The sequence below is a fragment of the Canis aureus genome, chromosome 1, assembly GCF_053574225.1.
Source record: "Canis aureus isolate CA01 chromosome 1, VMU_Caureus_v.1.0, whole genome shotgun sequence".
In the NCBI taxonomy this organism is placed as follows: domain Eukaryota; kingdom Metazoa; phylum Chordata; class Mammalia; order Carnivora; family Canidae; genus Canis; species Canis aureus.
Genome location: NC_135611.1, coordinates 58,395,184 through 58,402,599, shown reverse-complemented (window position 1 = coordinate 58,402,599; position 7,416 = coordinate 58,395,184). Strand labels below are relative to the sequence as shown.

Here is a 7,416-nt window from a genome sequence, read left to right as displayed (position 1 = left end):
AGCGTTGGGGGTGGGGGTGTCTTGAAAAAGGAGTCGAGTGACCTGATTGCTGAGGTCCCAGGTAGAATCTTTTTCTTCCCTTTTTTCTTGAGCAACCATGTTTATTATCATAATTTTTACATGGTATTGCAGTTAACTAAGGAATTACACTGAAGCACAGTAGATCGGTTATTCTCGTAGCTTTCTTGTCCAAAAGAGACCAATACAATCCTTTTTTTTTCTATACATTTATTTGAAACAGCTTTCTGTTTTGTGGGATAGGGAGACATTTTTACTTCAAAACTCCAGTTGATACAATGGTGGAAGTCATTCTATGAATTCTTGACTCTTTTACCAAAGTGTATGCTTTTGCCAATGCCTCTCCTTTTTTTTTTTTTCTTATTGGAAAAAGCAATAAAAGTAAGAATGAGGCATGGAGTATATCATTATTTTTGTTCATTTTACTAAGATTTTATCTCAAACTCAAAAATGTTTGTAACATTTTTATCTCCTAAGTCCAATAAACACTATATTCTGATAGCTAAAAATAGCAAATGAAATTAGCAAGAACTCATTTGTTCTGGTCTTTTTTTTTTTTTCAGCATTTCATGTATTGGAAAATAATTATGAAACGGAATATTAAGTCTGGTGCAAGCATCAAAAATTCTTCTGGAACTAATTCTACCTAACACAATTTAATAGGTTTTATACAGATTTTTACAAACAACCAATTTAAATTAGACACACCAAAATTTAAATCCATAAATAACCATGCAGTTAGTTTAAAGCGCTGGTGTCAGGCCTCTCCCCATCGTGTGTCCGCTCTTACAGTGAAGAAACATCAACAAACATCAGAAGTGATTGTGACTCTCAGTCCACACATTTACATGGGGGTGTCAGAAATACCCACTTTCGGTCTTTAAATCCAGCTAAAACCAACTCCAATCCCTCACCCCACTCAACCTGAGGGCAGCAGCATTCAAGTTTCCTTGGCTGCCAACTTCTTTACTTGGGCGATCTCTCCTGCTACCCCACCTCCCCCACCCCTCCCTTAACTTAAAAAACATTCCCCTCTGCTCTCTTCCATCAAGGTAATCACTTCAGTGATGTCATACTTCCTAAGAAAAAAACAAAGCCAGAAATTAAAGTGTAGTAAAACGGGCACTGAGGGGGGCACTTGACGGGATGAGCATGGGGTGTTACACTGTATGTTGGCAAATTGAACTCCAATAAAAAAAATATACAAAAAAAAAATAAAATAAAATAAAAAGATTTATGTAACAGTTCATAAAAAATAAATAAATAAAGTATAGTAAAGGTGACTACAGTTTTCACTCCTAAAATTAATTTTTCTTAAGGGCTGGACTTAAAAAACTTCCTCTAGACAAAGAGAATAGAGCAAAAGTATCAAGATGTGTAACTTTTACGGTGAAGTGACAAAAGATGGCAGCTTATTGCTGGTAGTCCCTGGCCTTTGCTGCCTCTGATGGAAACTGGCTGCAGTACTGAGAAGTCTACGTGAAAAGAAACTGAGAGCAACCTCCAGTCAACAGCCAGCGAGTAAGTAAGGCCCTCAGGCCACCAGCCCCTGAAGAACTGAATCCTGCCTGCAAGCACATGAAGGGGCTGAGGGCAGCTCCTTTCCCACTCCAGCCTTGAGGTAAGACTCTAGCCCTGGCCAACAGGGACTGGGCCTGTGAGGCTCTGGAGCCAAGGACCCAGATTCTGTGAGCGATAAAGGCCTGAAACTTTGGGTGGGTCCTGAGAAGGGAATGGTACAGTCTAGCTTTGTTTGAAGATCATGTTCCTGCTGTGTAGACAATGTGTGTGAGGGGCCACCAGCTGGTGGGAGCTGGTGGGAGGCCCCATGGGAGCCCACTAGCTCCCAACCAGGATGGCAGTAGGGCGAAGGGAGGGATAGTTATGAGGTTGGAGGCAGAAGGAAAAACAAAAACAAAAAAAGGAATACTACATGTCTGAGTCATTTTGACAGAAACTGTGAGATACGAATACTGTTGTTTCAAGCCACTGAGACTTGAATTAATTTGTTATATAGAAGGGACTACCATAAGCCACCAAGCATTTGTGGTGTTCTTGTCAAAGTATGAGGCTGAGAGCCCAGGAGGGGTCTTACACTGTTCGCACTCTGTGCCTATCAAATGTCATTTTCATTAGATGTATTAAAGATATTTGTTAGCGAATGAAGGGTAAGTGTAAGCATAACAAAGAGACAGATATACCATAGACAAAGACTTTGAGTAAGGGTATTTGGGGTATTTTTATAATTTTTTGATGTGGTCAAAAACTGAATAACTGGTAGTGTTTTAATAAGGTCTTTGAGGGGCACCGGGGTGGCTCAGTTGGTTGAGTGTCTGTCTTCAGCTCAGGTCATGATCCCGGGGTCCTGGGATCGAGCTCATGTCTGACTCCCTGCTTCTCCCTCTCCCTCTCCCTCTGCCTGCTGCTCCCCCTGCTTGTGCTCTCTTTCTGTCTTTGTCATAGAAATAAATAAAACCTTAAAAAAAAATAAGGTCTTTGAAAGAAATGATGATATATGAAATTTTACATCAGGGTATAAGCAATACATCAAATCAACTTAAAATGACATGATTAAATGATCATTTATTATTAATCATCAATAAATATTAATTTATTTGAAGGAGGGAGGGAGGGAGGGAGGGAGGGAGGGAGGGAGGGAGGGAGGGGCAGAGGGAGAGAAGCTCCAAGCAGCCTCCTCACTGAGCACAGAGCCTGATGTGTGAGATCATGACCTGAGCCAAAACCAAGAGATGGACGCCCAACCAACTGAGCCACCCAGGTGCCCCACCCCTTTACTTTCTATTATTGCTCATAATCTGGATCTTATAGAAAGAAATAAAATTACATTCCAACTGTAAATGGTAATATTTGTTCTTTTCACATCCCGGGGAGAGGGGGTGTAGCCGCACTTGGCACACACATACCCACACTGATGAAGACAAGTTTCCTCAAGTGACAAACAAGCAATGGGAAGGCCTATAAGAATACAAGACGACCAGTTACATTTTAAATTTCAGATAAACAATGAACAATTTTACATAGACATATGTTCCCCCGCCCAAATTACAATTATTTACCTGGTGGGGAAGAGTGGAGTTTTCCAAGGGACGCAGATTACGTGACAGAGGGACTTGAAAGAATCTGAAGAGAAAAACAGAATTAAGAAGCGCTCACAGGTGACACCCTGAATAACGAAGTGAAGAGTCTTTGGGGTTCTTTTCTGCGGCAAAGATGGCTAGATGGGTACATTAAATCATCAATGTTGTGCCTCCGACTTTGCTGTGCTTTGAGTTGCTCACTTCAACCCACATCTAAATGGCAGCATTGCCTTTGGAGACCGAATAAATGTAGTTTGCTTACCACAAGTTTCCAGCAGAGGGCAGTAAAATGGCATTGAGGGAAAAGCAGGTATTAGGCAGGGACCTAATAGGAAACTGAGTCCAGCTCAGTTCAAAAGACTTTAGTGGAGAGATGACCTCCCCACCCTTCCCAGGTGTGGACAAGGCTAAGGAGACCGATAAGGGATATTGCACTTGGAGACTGGCAAGAGCCGGAAGCCATCATCATTCCTAGACCCAAGAACACAGAAGGAAATGGTGATTGCAGAATCCTATGAAAGCTGGATGAATCCTGTGAAAGCTGCCCATGTGGACGTGTGGACGGGCCACAGATGCAGGCCTGGAGCGGGGACGGAGCCGGAATAAATGTCCCACTCCTCCCTCTGCCCTTTGACTCCTCTTCTCGGGTCTCCCACTAGCAGATCCCAAGTCTGCTTACAAGGGTGCCCATGTGATAGAGGCAGGAGAGGTCAGTCTCTCGAGGCACTGACCATGGCTGATTGTCCCAGGAAACAAAACAAAACAAAACAAAAAAACAACAACAGAGCAAAACAAGCACAGTGTCCTTTTCCTAAGTTGCACAGAGGCACAGTTTGGACTACTGGCAGCCTGCCTTTTGTCAAAGAAGTGCTTACACATCCACTGGAGTTCAACAAACCTGGCCTGTGAAGTCAAGTACAGGGGTATTTTTATTTATTAAGTACTTAAGTGCAAATCAGCATGCCGGATTCTGGGGCAAGAGAGACTAGTAATAACAATAGCTCACGCTCCTGGCTCTCTCATTATGTGCACTGAAACTAAATAATGTACAGGCAATATTTTATTATATCTTCACGCCAACCCTCTCAGTTGTGCTTTGAGTTGCTCACTTCAACCCACACTATTATAATCGCCATCTTACAGATAAATAATTAGGATGCATAGACGTTAAGTGACTGGCCTATATTGTGAGCTGCCCAGGTGTGAAATCATTTAATCTGACTGCAGACCTTGGTCCATGACCTGAAGGAACCTAGTCCAACAGCCAAAACACTGATTAGAGATGAATGAAAAAAAAAAAAAAGCTTAGCAATCAATGTCTGTAGGGATTTATGAAATGAGATTAGTCAAGCAACTAAGCCAGAACACAGTGAGGAGAAAGGGGCAGGTGCTTATGAGGAAGCCCTGGGGACCTCATCTTAGCGATGGTACCTGTCTTATAAGCATTAAATTATATTCTGCTTTGTAGCACAGCTATTTTGTGCACACGTGCCTGCCTTAGTGGTCCTCAGCTCTGGCTGCACAGGCGTATCACTTCAAAAAAAAAATCCTTGGGGTACCTGGGTGGTTCAGATTCATCGGACTCTTGGTTTTGGCTCAGATTGTAACCTCAGCATCCTGAGATCGAGCCCTGTGTGGGGCTCAGTGTAGAGTTTGCTTGTCCTTCTCCCTCCCCTTCTGCTCTTTCCCCCACTCACGCTCTCTCTCTCTCTCTCTCTCTCAAATAAATTAATTAATTAAATAAAATCTTAGAAAAAAAAAAAGTGTCCTAGATGCCACTGACCAAACCATTTAAGTCAGAGTTCCTGCAAATAGACTGCTGACATCAATGGTTTTAGGTTCTCCCCAAGTGATTCTTCTATGTAGCCGGAGGTGACAAAAAAAAAAAAAAATGAATTACTCTAAAATCTCGTACAGGTAGGAGTAGTATTTATTCTATAGCTTGTAACTCTGCCTTACATATAGTTCAATATTTAATTGAACTAACTTGAATCAAATAGCTAAGGGGAATAAATTAAGAATGGGAAGAAACACAACTTGGATGGACTCAAATAAAAAGAGGAATAATTTCCTTAATTAATGCTCTTTTCTTTTAATCCATAAAGGGTATAGGATCCTCATACTTGTCTCAGTGAATTATCAGCACACTATTTTCTCAAGAACTACATATGTATCTAAGTGTCCAGAAATTAATTGAGCCATTTCCATCTACATCCAACAGCTTGTAAGCCAGAGGTAAAAAAATAAATAAATAAAATAAATAAATAAATAAATAAATCAGAGAGGGAAAGACTATGTGAGAGGTCATCACCAGCATGGGTGCACCCTGGTGGAGACACTGTGACCTAGTAATGGTGGGAGAGAGAGAACGGTGGTTGTGTGGACTAGCTGGAATGGGAGCATGGCCCTAGGGTCAAAGAGAAACCAGAGGGGAAGAAAACAGAGCAAGTCTGGTCATTCTCCTGTGCTCTCTGGTACATTCGTTGGCTTTCCAGATTGGATAAACTTACAGTGTGGCTCTGGGTTGATAGAGGATTTCAGCAATTTTAGTGATGGAGAGCATTTGCAAGCTTGTGACATCTATTTGCTTTGAATGGGAGAGAGTGGGTGGAGAACTTTTGCCTAGAGAATCTCGTGCTCTGGTGGAAGGAGAGGAGAGAGGGAGGGAGAGGGCACAGAGCTGTTAGCAGGTATGCTGGTTGTTGGTGCCCAGTGGAGAGAAGTGCAAGGGCAACAGGCAGCGAGACCTGGGCGAGCCTTGCTGATGGGAAGGATTCCTCAAGTTGCCGAAGCTTGGGTAACACCCTCACCGCATCTCCAGTACTCTTTGATCTAATGTAGGCAGAGTCAGAGCCACGTTTTTAGCACAACCTATATGTGACAGGTTGAATTCTTCAAAAACTAAAAGAGGCAAATGAGAAAATAGGGATTCATGAAAAATGAAGCTAAAAATTATAATACGAAGACAGAGTTAATAATAATACCCAATAAAAGTGGGACACCCATTTGATGCTGAGCATGCCAGTAGCTAATGCAGGGGAAGAAACAGGATAGGATCTATTGCATGAAGATGTACAGTGTTGATAGCAGAAATATTAACTAGTAACTCAGAAGTACAACTAAACCTGAATGTTCTCAGAAGTCACCAAAAGAATCTTTTCTTCCCAATGAGGCAGGGGTGTGTGTGTGTGTGTGTGTGCACATGCACGTGTATACATACATACCTCCATATAGATACATATAACCAATTCCTGTACTATGATGGAGGAATTCATTCCCTCCTTTTTCATGTAGCATATGTATTATAAATGTGATTTTCCCAAGTAAATTTCCCTTAAGTCATGTGTCTTGCCATGAAAGCAAAATAAGAAAAATGAATACAATAGATATGACTGTATCCTTAATGAAATGAATGGGCATTAAGGTGACCTCAGAATTTTGTTTCAGTGGACTGATTTTTTGTCAAAAGCTATTTGAAACTACATGGCTGGGAAAATAAAGGAAACATGAATGTTCAAAGACCAACAAAGACCTCGCTTTGCTGTTTTCAATCTGATAAAGATCACTAGGAAATAAGTCTGCCTTCCTCATGGCCAATATGCTTAATAACTAATTTGTCTGAACTTGCTGGTGCTGCAACTTTTTTTGAGAAGTGGGATCCATAGCAATAAGCCATGGATAGCAACAAGATCACTGCATCCAAAAAATGGCCCTTATTTTGTCTTGTTTTAAGATAGTTTGGAGTCACATGAGCAAGAGGGTGAGGTAGGAGTTTCCAGTGCTCATCCCCATAAAGATGGCATCTTAAATCACTGGACAAAAAAAAAAAAAAATAGACCTGTTAAAAATGTAACAATTTATTTATTTATTTGACAGAGACAGAGAGAGAGAGAGAGAGAGAGCACAAGTGGCAGAGGGAGAGGGAGAAGTAGACTCCCCACCGAGCAGGGAGTCCAACGTGGGGCTCGATCGCAGCACCCCAGAATCATGACCTGAGCCAAAGGCAGATGCTTAACTGATTGAGCCACCCAGGTGCCCAGGCCTGGTATTTAAAAACCAAGAAATGGACAAGAGATGTGCTTGTTGTTGTTGTCATTGTTGTTGTCATTACTTCTAGGTCCTTTCAGTAAACAGAGCAAGAAAAGATTTTTTTATTTTAATCTTGAGGCAAAATTGGTATTTCCAATATCGGTGGGTTTGTTCCACATCTTGCTATTTTTACTTATCCGGGAAGTATGTCTTTGCTATTACATACAAATATTCCTAATTATGGCTAAGAGGTACTGCTTTGTTTAGATGT

The 7,416-nt window shown here is 41.5% G+C and overlaps 1 long non-coding RNA gene across 1 annotated transcript; it reads right to left on the bottom strand.

The window, feature by feature from the left end:
• Window positions 1-1,025: 1,025 nt before the first annotated feature.
• LOC144285736 (uncharacterized) lies at window positions 1,026-3,159 on the bottom strand. Its single transcript, XR_013354000.1, has 3 exons — window positions 3,096-3,159; window positions 2,943-2,994; window positions 1,026-1,097 (listed from the first exon to the last, which is right to left on the bottom strand). It is a non-coding gene; the product is annotated as an uncharacterized LOC144285736 (long non-coding RNA).
• Between the last annotated feature and the right edge of the window lie 4,257 nt (window positions 3,160-7,416).